Genomic DNA, 14,837 nt, shown 5'->3' on the forward strand with positions numbered 1-14,837 from the left:
CCTCGGGCTGCCCGGCCCCTCGCCCGGAGCGGCTTTGAAAGCTGTTTCCAGGCCGTGCACGGTGGGGACCCGGCCGGCTGCGGTCTGTTCCTGAAGCGCCTGTGAGTGAATGACGGGGGTTGGCTACACCTAGACCGTCCGCCAGGGCTTGGGCACGTAACGCAAGAGAGCCGCTGTTGAAATTCTCAACTGGGGAACCTCGGTGTGCATTCAGCATGTAGTTTATTCTGTTATCTGTGGTTCTGAACCCAGCAAAATGAAACATGGAGCCCGTTGTCGTATTTATAATTGGAGTAACTTAAAATCAGAGTTGATCCGTCTTAATGCGGAGAGCAATATCCCTTGCTTTAAAGAGCTTATAGATGGATGTAGCAATCTGTGCCTGTTAGGCCCAGCAAATGCTTTTTGATTCAGATTTTTTTTTTCAAGTTGAACAATCATGCTGTGGCTAGTAGTTGTTCTTCATGTGTTAAAAAGGATAGAAAGAATATGTGATAAGGACTGAATGTGCACTTTTGTGTTCATTCTCTGGGTATTTTCCATCCTGTGTGATAGCATCAGTTTGGAAGGAAAATGTTATAAAACTCTTATTTTAACGAAATTCTTTTGTATTTATTTATCTTATGTGTGTGTTTTAGATTTATTTGGTATTTAGTTAAGAGGAGACATCTAGAAATCAAGATGGGCATTTGTCATGAGCTTTCCTTTTGTTCCATTTAAACTTTATTTCCATGCTTATAACACTCTTTGAAATCAAACTGTGTGTGTTGAAATGGTAGTGTATTTAGAAGCATTACCAATGAGAGCTTTAGTAAATGGAAGATCTTTTCATTTATCTTTCATACAAATCTTGTAACTGCCTTTTAACCATATTTATCACAGTCAGCAAAAACTCTTCTTTCTCAGCAGACAGAAAATGTGATTCTTTTTTTTTGTACTCCAATTTTCAATACAATTCTCTGTCTAAAGCTTTTCTTCCCGAAATCTTTGCTCCCATTTTTCATCGTACTTGGGAGATTAGCCCTTATGGAGTGGGAAAAAAAGTTCAACTGAAAGATCATCCAATTTAAAAATCACGTCTTCAATTCCTATGATATTTGACCTCAGTTCAATCTGTCTTAGCTGCAAAATAGAAGCAACATTTAGAAGCAAAAAAGGAAATAGACGGCAGTCTTTATAAACTGAAATTCGTGAAGTACCATAGATCAATAAGTAAACTAAACATTTCAAAGCCAATTGCAGCTATTAGAACTAAAGACAGCAGGGAAGAATTGGTACCTATGCTGGAGGGGTGCAGGAGGAAGAAGAGAGGCTGCCTAGCAATTGTGTTGGCCTATTGCTGGGTGAATTTGGGAAAATCATTAATGCCTATATAATAAACAACCATTCCTGTTCCCTTTTGGTAAGGGACAGGATGTTGTATCAGGTGAGAACTATGAAACACTTTCTGGTTAATAAATGTCAAACAGTATTCTTGAAGATAAACAATTTTAAAAGCTGAGGACCGGATTACAGATTTCTTCTAAAACTGCTGAATACAAGTTAAGATCCATGGCTGCTAGTCCTGATTTTGAAGACTGGAAGAGCACTAGTGTAGTACTAACAAAAGGCAAGTGCTTCATTAAGCTTATTCCTTAGCATTGGTTATCATTGATTATCCATACTGAATAAAAAAATGAGGAAAATGAGATGGGGTTTATTTCATAAAATATTGAAAAACAGAAGTATTCGTGTAGTCAGGCAATATGGCTCTATGAAAAATTAGTATCATCAACCAAACCTAACATTGTTCTTGGATGCATTCGTAGGTTGAATTGACCAAAGTAACTCGGTAGCTATAGATATGCTTAATTAAACACTCTAGTACTGTGACACTCTAGCTTAAAAAATAACAATGTATTATCCTTTCAATAACAAACACAATAAATGGATTAATTACTGTCTATCAGATACATCTCTACTAGTTGCTAATGGAAATATTCTTATTTAATAAGAGTACATCTACAAGGAGTCGCAAGAGGTCTGATAGTGTGCAACTTCATCAGTGATCTGGCAGTGGATATGTGACTGCCATTGTTAGTGTTTGCAAATGACATAACTTGTTAAAATGGTGAACAGAGTGAAGTAGACTGCTGGGTATGATAGGCATTTGAATAAAGTTTGTGTTAAAGCCAAACAGAAATGTTTATATTGAGGAAGAGAGACTGCAGACTTCATTTAAAGTACAGGAGAAAGCATCTTGGAGAGCAGTCATTCTGCGAATGATTTAGGTACTCAAAATAAGTAAGCAACTCAACATGAACTCTCAGGGCAACGTTACAGCAAAAAAAGTTTAATGTTATCTTTGAATGTATAGGCAAGGAAGTAGTGAATAGAATTAGGAAAGAGATTTAAAGTTCTATAAAGCATTGGTGAAAATGATACTGGGCTATAATGCACAATTTTGAAACTCTCATTTTAAAAAGGAAGGTAAAAGTCTTGAGTGCTCCAAAATGAGTGGTAAAAACGTTGTGAGAATTGGTGCTGAGAGACTTAAAGAGCAAGGTCAGCCTAACTGATTAAATGGAGGATGAAGGAGTGTCTTGAACACAGGAGAGAAACGTTTGCAGCAATCAGCTTCTTCAAGAGGGTAGGCAAAAGAGAGCTGAGTGAGAACATCAGCTCAGAGCAGTCAGAAAAGGAAGTCCTAGAGTGCTAGGGATTTTTTTGGAAAAGACTAAAGAACAATATATAGTGGCTGCATATCTTGAACAGTGTGTGCGGTCCTTCTATACCCATCTTCCAGAGGATATTACAAAATTAGAAAAGCTACAGAGAAAGGTGGTGGGTGTGAAGAAAAGGGTGTGGCTGCCTTATGAGGTGATATCTTTATAACAGTATAAATTGAGAAGGTGAATAGGAAAGATTGTTTTTTAATTGTCTTTTTTTAATGCAAAAACCAGAGGGCATAACAGAAGACTAACAAAAGCCAGCTTCAAGAGCAGAGATTTTTCACAAAAAACATTAATTTTCTCACAAATTAAGCTGCAGAGCTCCTCATCAGAGGATGCTGCAGGTGCTCCAAGATCATGTAGATTTGAGAAGCAACTGGTTATATTCATAAGAAAAGCAACTGGGTAAATTAATAAGAGAGAAGTTATTCATGTACTATTAAGTGCAAAGATTTCATGTTTGACTGAGGAAGTCCCTGAACTGCAAATCATGATAGACTGGAAGAATATTTGGGGGAAATAACGCTACATGGTTTCCCTATTTTTCTGCTTTTCTTTACGTTCTACCTATGAGCTGCTGTGGAGTTTGGAAGCTGGGCTGCACAGATGATTGGCACCTCCTGATACAGTTGTTGTTATGTTCAGAATACAAACAAATGAAACTGAAGCCAGAAATTTTTGAATAAAAATTTAGGATGCATATTTCTGGAGCAAGAAAACAGGAGATCTCTGATCTCTCCTTTCTCTTTCACAAAAAACTTCCTTTGTTCATTTAGAGGTAAGTTACTGAGCTTAACGCAGAAACAGAAAAATTTAAATTAATCTGGTGAAATTTAAAGACATTAAAAAACAAGGTCAGACTAAGTGATTTTAATGATCTCTTAAGGCTTAAGTGCTGTGAATAGCATGTTAGATATAATAGTGATGTAATAGTGATGTCACAGCTATGCAAAATGTAAGTATTATGAATCCAATACAGTTAAAACATTGAGGGTGGGATATGGAACAGTATGCTTATTCACAGAATCTAGCTCTGGACTGAAATGATGGCATGTGAGGAAAATATGCATCTTTTAGAATAAGGAATTGCTCTAGTCATAGAATAATGTAGGTTGGAAGGGACCTCTGAAGGTCATCTGGTCCAAATCCCTGCTCAAAGCAGGGTCAATTTAGAGCAGGTTGCTTGGGGTCTTGTTGAGTTTTGTCTATCATCCAGCTTCTGAGATTCTGTAACATCTCTGGTCAGCTTGTTTCGGTGCTTAAGCATTCTCATATTTTTTCCTTATTCTTTATTGAAATTTCCCTTGCTGCAACTAGTGTCTGTTGCTTTTTGTCCTTTCTCTGCTCACCTTGGAGAAAATTCTGGTTCCATCTTCTCCATAGTTTCCCATGAGACAGTTAAAGCCAGTAATAAGATCAGTCCTTAGCCGGGGAACAAAACCGATTGACACAGTTGAGATAGGATGTGAATGTACATTGCATCTTTCATTTTGGATGTAATGCCAAAGTGTTTAAGAACTCATGAACCAGGATCTTTTGCCTAGGCAAGGAGTACCTACTGTATGTATACTAGAAGTTTGGATGAGCTATGTGTGTATGAAGAGAACACTTCTTTTTCAGAAAAAAAAATAGTTTTCTTCAGTGTCAGCAGGAACTATATGTATTACAAGAATAGGAGATAAACATTTTTGTGACTGGAAGTTCCTTAGCTGTAGGAGGAGAGTAGAAACTAGTAGAGGCACAGTAGTAACACTGTCTGATCCTCAGTGACTTTTGTTAACTTTAGTAATGCAGCATGGGCTTTAATGGGATTTTCTTATCAATTTCCCCATGAAAATATCTATCTTTGAGATGATTTTTCTCTGCCTTTAGTATTTCATTGTTGTAAATGTTATCTATTATAACAGGTGGCATAAAGCAAAGGGAGGAGGGTGGGAGAGAGGGATATGTCTAAATGTCACTGTGGCAAGTTACCTACAAAGTATTTTCTGAAGTTTGTTGCTGGCTGTGTTTGCTGGAAGAGATGAGGCTGAATTTGCTAATGCAGAGATGGAAAAATGATTGTATTTGGATTTGTCTCTCTTGTGCTGTGTGTTAAGTCTTGAGGAAACCAAAGTGAAGAATGAGTTACCATTCATAAATTACCTTGAAAGAAGTGACTGAAACCAATAAGCACACCCATATTAACCTGGAAATCGTGTAGCTTGACAGAGTGGGGAAGAGTTATAGGTACATATTTGGGAAACATTTAGTTATGAAATTCTTATATATTGCTTTTCCCTCACTAATATATTCTTTAGTTTCTAAAGTTTTGGAATTTGTCACATAACAAGGAAACTAGAATGGGGAAGTGTCATCACAGCCATTCAAAACTGGGAGGGAGAGCTAAGAATTAAAAAAAACGGTGCATATTTTGGGTGAGGAATGCACAGTTTGGGAAGAACTGAGTTACATAATAAATGTCACCATAATTCTGTTTCCTGGTAATTTACAGGCATGTCATGCTTTTAAGCAAGAGATAAACCTACTCAATAGCCAGAGGTAGACCCAACGACAGATTGATGGAGGTGTGCAGCAAAATGGGTTGAATGAGTGCAGAACCACCTTATTCCACTGTAAGTATGCAACTGTGATTAAAGTAGCAAGTACTTTCATTTTTTCAATTATGTTTGATACCAAAGATTACAGAAGTGTCTGTTAGTTCTCTTCTCTTTGAGAGACCTAGAGTTGTGATGGAGCCATGACAATATTATGCTGTAATACTGCACGTATATTTTTCTTTTTCTGTGATTGCTTTGTTGAGACTCCCCTAAAGTATAATTCTTGAGACTTCCTGAAGTATAATTCTCTCAAATGCATGTCTTGCCCTTCTAACCCCTGTCAGTCATTGGACTTGTTTAAAGGGTAATGGCTTTTGAAAGAGGACTTCTGCTGGAGAGAGAGCAGCAGGTTTGTTTTGATACGGATCAAGATTGTATGGCGTTCTTACCTTGGTGTTTATTATTCAGTCTCTGTTAAGAACAAGTATTGCTGTTGTGGTTATTGTTGTTAACCTGAGAAATACTTTTCACTTTGATCCTTTCCACATTATGCAGCAGTGCTCACTCCCTTTTTTCCTTATTTTAAATCATAATATTTCTCTTCCTCTAGGGTTTGCTAAGACAGAGTTTGTGGTCATGTTTCATTTGAGTTAAGTAATTGCCAGTTAACACAGGATAACTATGTTTACATAGATGTAAATGTTTATTTTGTTTTAGGACCAAATATTTGTGGTTTTTTCATTGATCAAAGAGTGACATTCAAACCGTCGGAATCCAGCATACCCTGCAGTTTCAAAATTTTGGTGTAAGCAATCCTGGAATGGCATGTTTGTCCTAGCAGATCTGTCCCTTTGGCACTTATCCTGTCTCAGGAGTCAACAGGCAGCCTCAATGAGCTGCATTTGTAAGGTTGACTCCTGCAGAATATCAACTCCATAGTGTGGATTAAGACAAATTTGATGCATCGCAACAGGGAGTTGCAGTACTCCAGCTGCATTCTTGCAAGGAAGTGGCCACTAGAGTGGCAGTATAGTGTTCTTTTCCTGATCCAGAAAAGTGAGAGTAACAGTTCAAGGACATTCCTTCAAAAAAGTGTCAGAGACTGATCTGGAGAATCTGGTCTGGTAACCTGCTTGAATTGATGTGTATGTTGCAGTCAAGTTGTCTTCACACAATCATCTGTTGGAATGAGGTTTTTGTCCTGCTTCCAGAGCAGTTCATTTTAAACCAGCGTTTAAACTAGATCCCTATGCCAGGGTTATTGTCAAAATCAGAGAAAGCCTGAGAAAATTGAAACTGATAGTCTGATGTTCTGGAAAGTGTCTTAGCTAACTGAATTATCAGCTCTGGTATCAGAATTCTGCACCTGTTACTTTAATGTTTTGGAACACCCCTTTCTGGATTATATCTGCTTTGCATCAGTTTTCACTTTTTCATGTGGGGAGCTGATGCCTAAATCTTATTTTCAAACTTAATAGTACACTTGATAAAGGATTTCTTTAACCAGAATCTTAAAACTTGATTGTTTTTTTAACCTCATCAGGGTCCAAAGCATGGCTCTGTTGTGTCAATGTTCCCTCTCTTCCATACACACACACTTCTTGGGTCTAGGGAGATAGCAGCCTTGCTTTTCCCATACCTGCTACTGTGCTGAAAGCTGCTACTACTACATACCTGCTACTACACCTGAAAGCCAACTTGGAGAGGATGGAGCTTTGCTTGCTTGATGCTTATTTTCTGGGTAGTATTTATATGTGGCTTGTAAATGTCCAGTTGTGCTGAGTTCATTAAGCCTTATGATTCCATCATGTGGAATATGAATGTTCCACTAAAATAGTTTCTTTATCATCTAGGAGTATTTGGAAATTAATTATGAAAAATCTTCAAGTAGATTGAATTATTATTGCATTGAAATGTTAGTCTAGAGTGATGGGAAATTCTGCAGCTATCTGGATTACCAGCTCTAGTATATATACTGATTAAAGCATTCACTATTGAGTTTACTGTGTTGGATGCGGTGATTTCCATTTCCTTGTGATTATTTCTATTAACAATGCTGTGCTTTCACATTTGTCTTTTTTTAAATAAGAACAGACTGCTCGTATAATTCTGGGCTATGTATAGCTTATCCTTCATCTCTGAATGACTTCCACAGCATGCAGTCATTTACATGATAAAAGAATTATTTACTCTTTATATTTTAATATCTATTGCAAGCTCTGTATCAGGTTGGCTTTTAACTATTCTTAGTTTATTTTCTGCTTTCCACTGTGTAGCTTTTTTTTTTTTACCAATCAGTGTTTTTTTCCCACCATTTTTCTATCAACATTTTATTCCTAGTACCCTTTTCGAGTTGATTATTCATCTCATTAGATCCTGAGCAGCATCATTAAAATCTTTTTTTTTTTTTTTTTTTGGCTCGGGATGGAAATTCCAGATGGCTTTTGTAGAAATACTAAACATTTAGTTCATTTGAACCTTGGCAGTCAGTCCATTTGATTTCCACAACTGTTTCCTGCTGGGATTAATTTCATACTTCCTGGCCATCCTATCATTGACAACTCCTTGCTCTATAGCACAGGCAGGTTTATTCCCCCTCCTCTTTTTTTTTTTTTTTTCCTCTCCTCCCCTCCATTAGTACCTATTACTTCCTCTCCTTCTTCCACATGGTCATATTCTCATGTAAGTCATTTCCTTGTTGATTTTTCTGTCCTTCAGGGTCTGTGGTTCAGCAGGTTTCTACAAGCCTTGTGTTTTTCTATAAAAATTCTTTTCCTCTCATGAGTGGTTTTTAATCCCCATCTGTACATATCCCTGGCTAATTTTCCTGACTTCAGAGCCTCTCATTTGTAAGAGATAACACATACAAACAACTTTTGTCACATACCTGCTTGAGTAAAATGTTTTGCAGTTTCTGTTGTGTGGTTCAGGTTGTTCTTCCTTGTTCTGTCCTTTCTGTTCTTTCAATAGGTAGTTCCTTCCTAGGTCCTGGCAGTGAAGAAAAAAATACAGAAGTGTTCGACTCGTTCCTATAAACTTGCAGGCAAGGAACACAATCCTCTGTCCTTTGTTTGCTAGACTTCAGTCTCTCTGTCAGCCTTTCATGATACAGGTTCTGTCTGTTACCCCTTCTTGGAAGCAGAATCCCCTCTTGCAGTGACCCTACGTCATGCAGCCAGGAATGATCTCTGAGCTGCTCCGGTAAAGCAGGCACATCCTTCTCCAGAGTTCTCTGCTGCAGGAGCCTCAGATTCACAGTTCAGTTCTGAAACATATGTTAGCTGAAGCAAGCAGACATTTACACTGTATAATGTCTTTATTTTACTTAGATACTGTCAAAATAATAAACGCTTACTTCTATGCCCCAGTTTTTACGTCACTCATGATCTTTCTCTGTATTTACATTAAGGCTTCTAAGTAGTCTGGTCGTCTCATAGATAAATTCTCTCCAAGTCATCTAATCCCTTTCCTGTACAGCCAGATGACTGATTCTGCTTGCTCGCTCTTGCTTCCCTCCTGCCCACCCAAGAGAGCATGAGTTCCTTTAATTAAACTTTGGTCCTTTTGTCTAGGATTCAGAATAGAATAAGCCTCATCAAGTAGCCAAAAGTCCATCACCCAGCCATTTCCTAATTATCAGCCCATAGGATTCAGACCGGTTGGTTCTGCATAGCAACCATTATTTTGTTTGCTTACATGAACAGTCATAAAAACTTTTGCTTTAATTTCCTGATTTTTTGCTGCTCTCTGTTTTTTCCTAAGGAATAAAGCTGCAGTATTTTTCAGAACTCAGAAATGCTTGTGCCATCCTCATCAGTTCTCTTATTTTCCTGTAGTCTAGCTCCGCCTTTCTGTTTTGTTTGTTGTTGTACTGCCTAGAACAGATTCTTGTTCCTTGGTCAGTGATGAAGGCTCCCAGGACTACGGTAAATCAGCCTCTTCCCCTCAGTGCTCAGCATTAGTACAGTGACAAAGTGGGAGGGGAGAGAAAAGGAGGTTCATTTCATTCATTTGTCCTCCATTAAGGCATACTTCACTCCCCCCCACCCCCAACTGGTTATTTATTGGTTGCTGTATTACTGTAAAAAAGGTAGTTATTAAGACTGTGGGTCCTGCAAAGTCTATGAGACACAGCAGGCTTTCTGAATTAGTTTTCTGCTGGTGAAGCAGTGAATGAACATGGCAATTAGTTGTGGTGAATACCCTTTAGGCTGAGAGGGAATATTTATTTATTACAGACCTATATGAACATCTTCATCACTGGAGTAATTTGGAATGATGGAAACAGCAAGGGATAAATTATTATCTAGCCCTGAATAAAGTCTGTTCTGGAAGATTTAGCACAGTGCAGTGCTATCTAGCATTGTCTTCTGACTGATTTCACACTGACCAAGTTGTGACACTTTCTCTCTGTTTATTTCTGTTATTTTTCTAAGGATGCTGTTAAATAACTTCTCCAGGTAATTGTATAAAAAAAGCAAAACCCAAAAAGCACTTCTTTCTTCCATCTTCCTGCAAGAATATGTACTTCGTTAGACTTTCTGAGTTATGCTTACATATTAAAATGTGAGAGAGTTGAGACATTTTGAAAACAGGTCATTGATAAGTTAAGAATCAGTGCCACCTAGTGGAACGTTAAAAAGCTTGACATGTTCTGAAAGTCTTAAATTGGATTTGGAGAGGAGAGCCCAGAGCTTTTTATGATTGACACCTAATGAGAGATTCCATTTTAGAGGCATGAAGCTGTTCAGGAAGTTTTCAGCAAAGGATACTAGTTTTTTGTTGTTGTTGTTGTTGTTTTTGTAGTTATTTTCTTAATTTAAGAAATGTCCACTTTTTCAATAGGAATAGAACATGTGAGATACTCCTGCTGACTCTGGACATTTTGAATACCAAATCAGCTTGTTGTTAATAGTGCACTTAGTTATCACAAAGGCTGTTTGCCAGTACTTAGAGCTGCAAAGGTTAGTCCCTGCTAGTTGCTGGCTGTAACATACTGTTTATACGCTTTTTCAAAGTATGTTAATGATGTTCAATATGACAGGCAGTGTGTCCTCTAATCTTGAGAATGGCACTAAATATGAAACTTCAACTAGTTTTGCTGACCCAACTGAAATCAGAGTGTAACACTGGAGTGGGAATTACTGCTTCAGCTGAGAAGCATTATCAATTTCATAATGCAAATGAAAAGCTGTTTCTTGCAGAAGCAGAAAACATATTCTAAATGCCATTAACTGACACAATTATTTTTTTCCTGTTGGAAGCAGGGGCATCAGTTTTTACATAACTCCTCCATTTTGGTATCTCCACAGAACAGTGAGATACTTCAGAACAATGAGATTACTTCAGTGAGAGCTGGTCAAATTTTTTACAGTACAGCCTGCTTTTTCCTGTACAAAGATGGTTTGCTTTTTTCTTTTTCTTTTTTTTTTCTCCTCCTCTTCTTCTGACAACTTGGTTTAGTGGACACAGGGAGAGCAGATGCAGCATTTACCTAACTTGGGGAGAAAATCTGTGACATTGTGACATGTCAATGTACATCATGTCAGTCAAAGCTAACAGGGAGCTTAAATCCTCCTGCTGTCTCCCAGTAAGTCCTGTTACCAGTTCCCACTTTTCTCATGGATGTTTACTGCAGAATCAGGGTTTTGCACTGACAACTCAGTGCTGGTGGAACTTGTCAAGTACAATTATGTACTATTCTTAATAGCGTCTGCTGCTCTACAAACTGATTTTCAGCGTAAAAGCTTTTGTTGATATGTATCCTATCTTAAATACATACATCATGAAAACTGGAGAGGACCCTAGTGATAATCACTGATGTCTTCTATATTGTATGTCATAAGACTTCCCTGAATTCTCATTTGATCTAGGGTTCGGTGTTGTCCAGTCTTGATGTAAAGATTTTTAGAGATGGATAAAACACCACAGTCCTGGATGAAGGTTTTCAAAGGGCCAACTACCCTCATTATTAGAAATTTACACCCTATTTCTTGTCTTAATTTGTTTAGGTATCCAGCCTTATTAGTTCTTGCTATTATCTTTACTTAATAGAACAGCACTTTATTATGGTTTTTTGCTTAAACAGATAGCTCCAATCATATTATTACTTCTTGATACAGTAAATGATGGCAGATACAGCAGAATAGAGAGGGGGAAGAGAACACTTAATAGTGAACTTGTAAATATAATAAACAGTGGTTAGAGTGAACTTAATTACCAGTAGGTGTAGTGTAGATATGGGGCATAATCAAGGTACAAATAGTATTTCATATCCAAACCTGCTTTTTCAGCCTCATACTTCTTCATGGTTTCACCAACTAAGGATCCTGTAGGATATTTAATAATTTTAAAATAAATTTTGGCAGTTTAAGAGCATTATGAAGAGCTGTTTCATTAAAAGCTTGTGCTTACCTCTCAACTCAAAATCTCAGTTTCATTATCATTTCAAAAAATAATAGGAAAAGACTTATTTTTGTTCAGCCTGTAGAATGTCAACCTAACTTTTTGGTGCAGTGATTGACACAGATTCCTTTTACGTATACAGGTTGCCTTGCAACAGTTAAATTCTTTTGAAAATCCTTTGAAAAATTATCTAGTATGAAATGTGACTGCTAAAGTAGGATATATCCTAGCACAACTGAGATTTTAATGTTGTTTTTAACCTGCGTTGGGGTATAATTCAAATCAGTTGTGCACATTCATAAAGCTCAGTGAGGCTGGGACCTGGTTTCTGAAATTTTCTTAAACTCATCACAGCAGCTACTGGCAGCTGGAATACTCCTGCTTCATTGCTCATAGTTGAATTCATTTGAGTGTACATACACTAGAGGTGGAAGTAGGAGAGCTCAGGTGATTTTAGTAGGAGCAGTCAACTCTGGAGTCTCCTTTTTTCATGAGTTAGATTTGATTCATTGGCAACAACTGGGAGATGCTGTAAGAATCAACTTTTTCAACCTTTTTGCTCAGGAACAATGTATGTTAGTGACGAATGCTTTACTTAGTTCAACAGTTTCAGATTGTGATCAGCTACCACAGTAGGCTAACTTGTAGTTAATCCTCAGAGCGTTAACAGTGTTTATAGTGGTTTTGGTTATAATTCTGTGTCGATTCATTGAAGATTGACAGGTCTTGTGATCCTAGGTCTGGGACACAGTTTGTTAGCTGTGCTCAATTTCTGTATTCATGCTGATAGTAAAACAGTGTCTGATATAAATTGCTGCACTGAATGTTGGAGTACTGTTTCACCTCAAAATGTGCAACTTCACTGGATCTTGTCACAGCCCAGTTTAGGTTTTTATATGCAGAATGATAAGTATTATTTCCATTATTCATCATTAAATATAGTAGGAAGTTTCTCAGAGTAGAATGTGCATGAAACTACTTCTAACTGGTTCATAGCGTGTTTCATCTATAGGTGGTACTGTTGCCTAAAGCATAATGAAACGTACTAGTGACTTTCGAGTGCAAATGATCCTGAAAATATGTGCACAGGACAGCCACTGCTTAGAAGGATCTTTAGTCACATAAATGTAAAGGCTTTTAATCTCATATAGTATAATTATTTTGTTTCTTACTAAACTGTTAGTAGGCACTTATTATTTGCATTTAGAGTTTTGAATATTCTAGTTTTCTGTGTTGTACAAAATGGCCACAAAGGTTTTTTGCCTGCTGTTGAATTATTTCAAAAGGACAAGAGTTTTTTCATATAAAGCATTGTGACTGTTTAGACAACTCAACCATCCAGTCTCGTGTACATTATGTGTACACATTATGTGCTCACATATTTGTATATGTATTTTACGTGTGCACATCATGAAAGGGCTCAGAATGCCATGTAAAATAGTGCTATTTTCTAAAGGGAGTGGGTTTATGTGGATCATTTCTGTCTTTGCCATCGAAGATGTGATCCTTTTCCTTTCCCCTTTGCAGAAATCATATGTGAGGAGATAAGAAATGGGTTTTGAGAGGTGATATTTGGATGGACAGGTGCACTCAGGAAAGCAAAGATGTAATGTAATGTATCATCCATAACTATCCAAATATGGAGAACAGCCAATACATGATTTTAGATACCCTGATGCTAAGTCTTTGCGTCTCTTAATTTAGCAATAATACAAAAAATGGTGCTTTTTTTTCCCCTTTCCCCAAGCCTCTGGGCTGAAGCTGGATGTGATGTGAAATTCGCATTACCATCTACATCAGTGGCTGAATGCAAGCACAGAAGTGCAAGTGTAATGATGTTATTGTTTCATCCTGTTTTCATAGTGCCATTCCACTTTTCTCTTCCAATATGTTAACTGGACTAACATATTCTCATTTGTACTCTATGCCCACAGTATCTGAATATGACTGTGATCCTGGTTCATCAAGGAAAGAAACATTTTAATGTTAAACATCTGGAGAAATAGTTTCAGAATGAAGAAAGAGGAAAATGAGGAGTACAATGATTAAAAACATTTCAGAATTGAAAGTGATGCTCTCTATATGGTCTATCATAAGGGTGTCCTTAGTTTGTGGCAGTTGTCAGTGAAGTGGGAATAGGATGTTGTTGATCTTACTGGAGGCAGAAAGAGCAAGATTCTGTCAGTGTTCTTAATTCCTTTGACTTGATCAATAATAACTAATCATTCTGATGTCTGGTACCAAATTTATTTAGAAAAACCTGGTAGCTTTTATTTGTTCCAACCACATTTATCAGTGCCCAGTCATGGCAGTGCTCTAATTTTCTTCACTTAACTAGTTCAGCATCTTTTAGAAAGAACAATTGTTTTTTGGTAAAATACCAATGTACATTTTCTTAAAAGCATGCTATAGCTGTGGGTTCATGACTCTGTGATGTCAGGAGAATACCATAAGCAACTGTAATCAACTAATCGCCATAATCAATTAATGAAGGTAGTAAGTAAGTAGGCTTTGAAATCAGTTGAGAAAGATGCTTAAACTTTAGAGCCCAGAATAGTTGTACCAGGTCTGATCAAAAGTCTGTCTAGCCCAGTATTTTTTCTCCAACAGGAAAATCAGTAAGAGCAATGGTCACTAGTGGTTGCCTAAGGAAATATGGGAACAGAGTCATCAATTAGTGTTGCTTTCCCAGAATGCTCTCCCAGCATTCCAGATCTGTGGCACAGGGTCTCCCTTTGCCAGAGGTGTGTGTCTGTGCTTAAGAGTCTTTAATGACTTTTTGTGAGTTGGATAAGTCCTAATGAGAATGAACTCATGTGGTCATTGTATACTTATTAATGAAGAAGTTGTTTAATTTGACATTGCTGCTGTCAGAGAATGTCAGTTCTGTTCCATAAATAACAATATCTGTCTCATGGTAGTAAAGTAGCAGCTATAGTGATTTTTCTGTGTTCTGTTTTGATTATTTTCAATTTAATTGATCTTGCTCTGTCTTCATTTTCACTTCAAAGAAGAAGTCCATATCTAAATGGGTATGTTAAGTGGGCAAAGAAGAACAGACAACCTCTAGCACCATGTACATTTGCATCTTGATTTTTTCCATTTTGCTACCAATAATCTATGAATGAGATCTACTGCAAGGCAGACCTTTCTGCAAACTTTCCCTGAAAAGGTTTTGGGT

At 37.4% G+C, this 14,837-nt stretch overlaps 1 protein-coding gene across 10 annotated transcripts in view; it reads left to right on the forward strand.

The window, feature by feature from the left end:
• The first annotated feature begins 1,598 nt into the window (after nucleotides 1-1,598).
• RALGPS1 (Ral GEF with PH domain and SH3 binding motif 1) overlaps nucleotides 1,599-14,837 on the forward strand; it is a 130,819-nt gene continuing 117,580 nt past the window's right edge. For 3 of the 10 annotated variants that reach the window (XM_026090348.1, XM_026090356.1, XM_026090366.1), the window contains exons 1-2: nucleotides 1,603-3,489; nucleotides 5,206-5,326. The gene's annotated coding sequence lies outside the window, so the exon portion shown is untranslated. Of the gene's footprint in view, nucleotides 3,490-5,205; nucleotides 5,327-14,837 lie in introns of all 10 variants that reach the window. The other 7 variants (XM_026090294.1, XM_026090304.1, XM_026090319.1 and 4 more) reach the window with 4 other exon arrangements.

The sequence above is a fragment of the Apteryx rowi genome, unplaced genomic scaffold, assembly GCF_003343035.1.
Source record: "Apteryx rowi isolate R43461 unplaced genomic scaffold, aptRow1 scaffold_120, whole genome shotgun sequence".
Classification (NCBI taxonomy): Eukaryota; Metazoa; Chordata; class Aves; order Apterygiformes; family Apterygidae; genus Apteryx; species Apteryx rowi.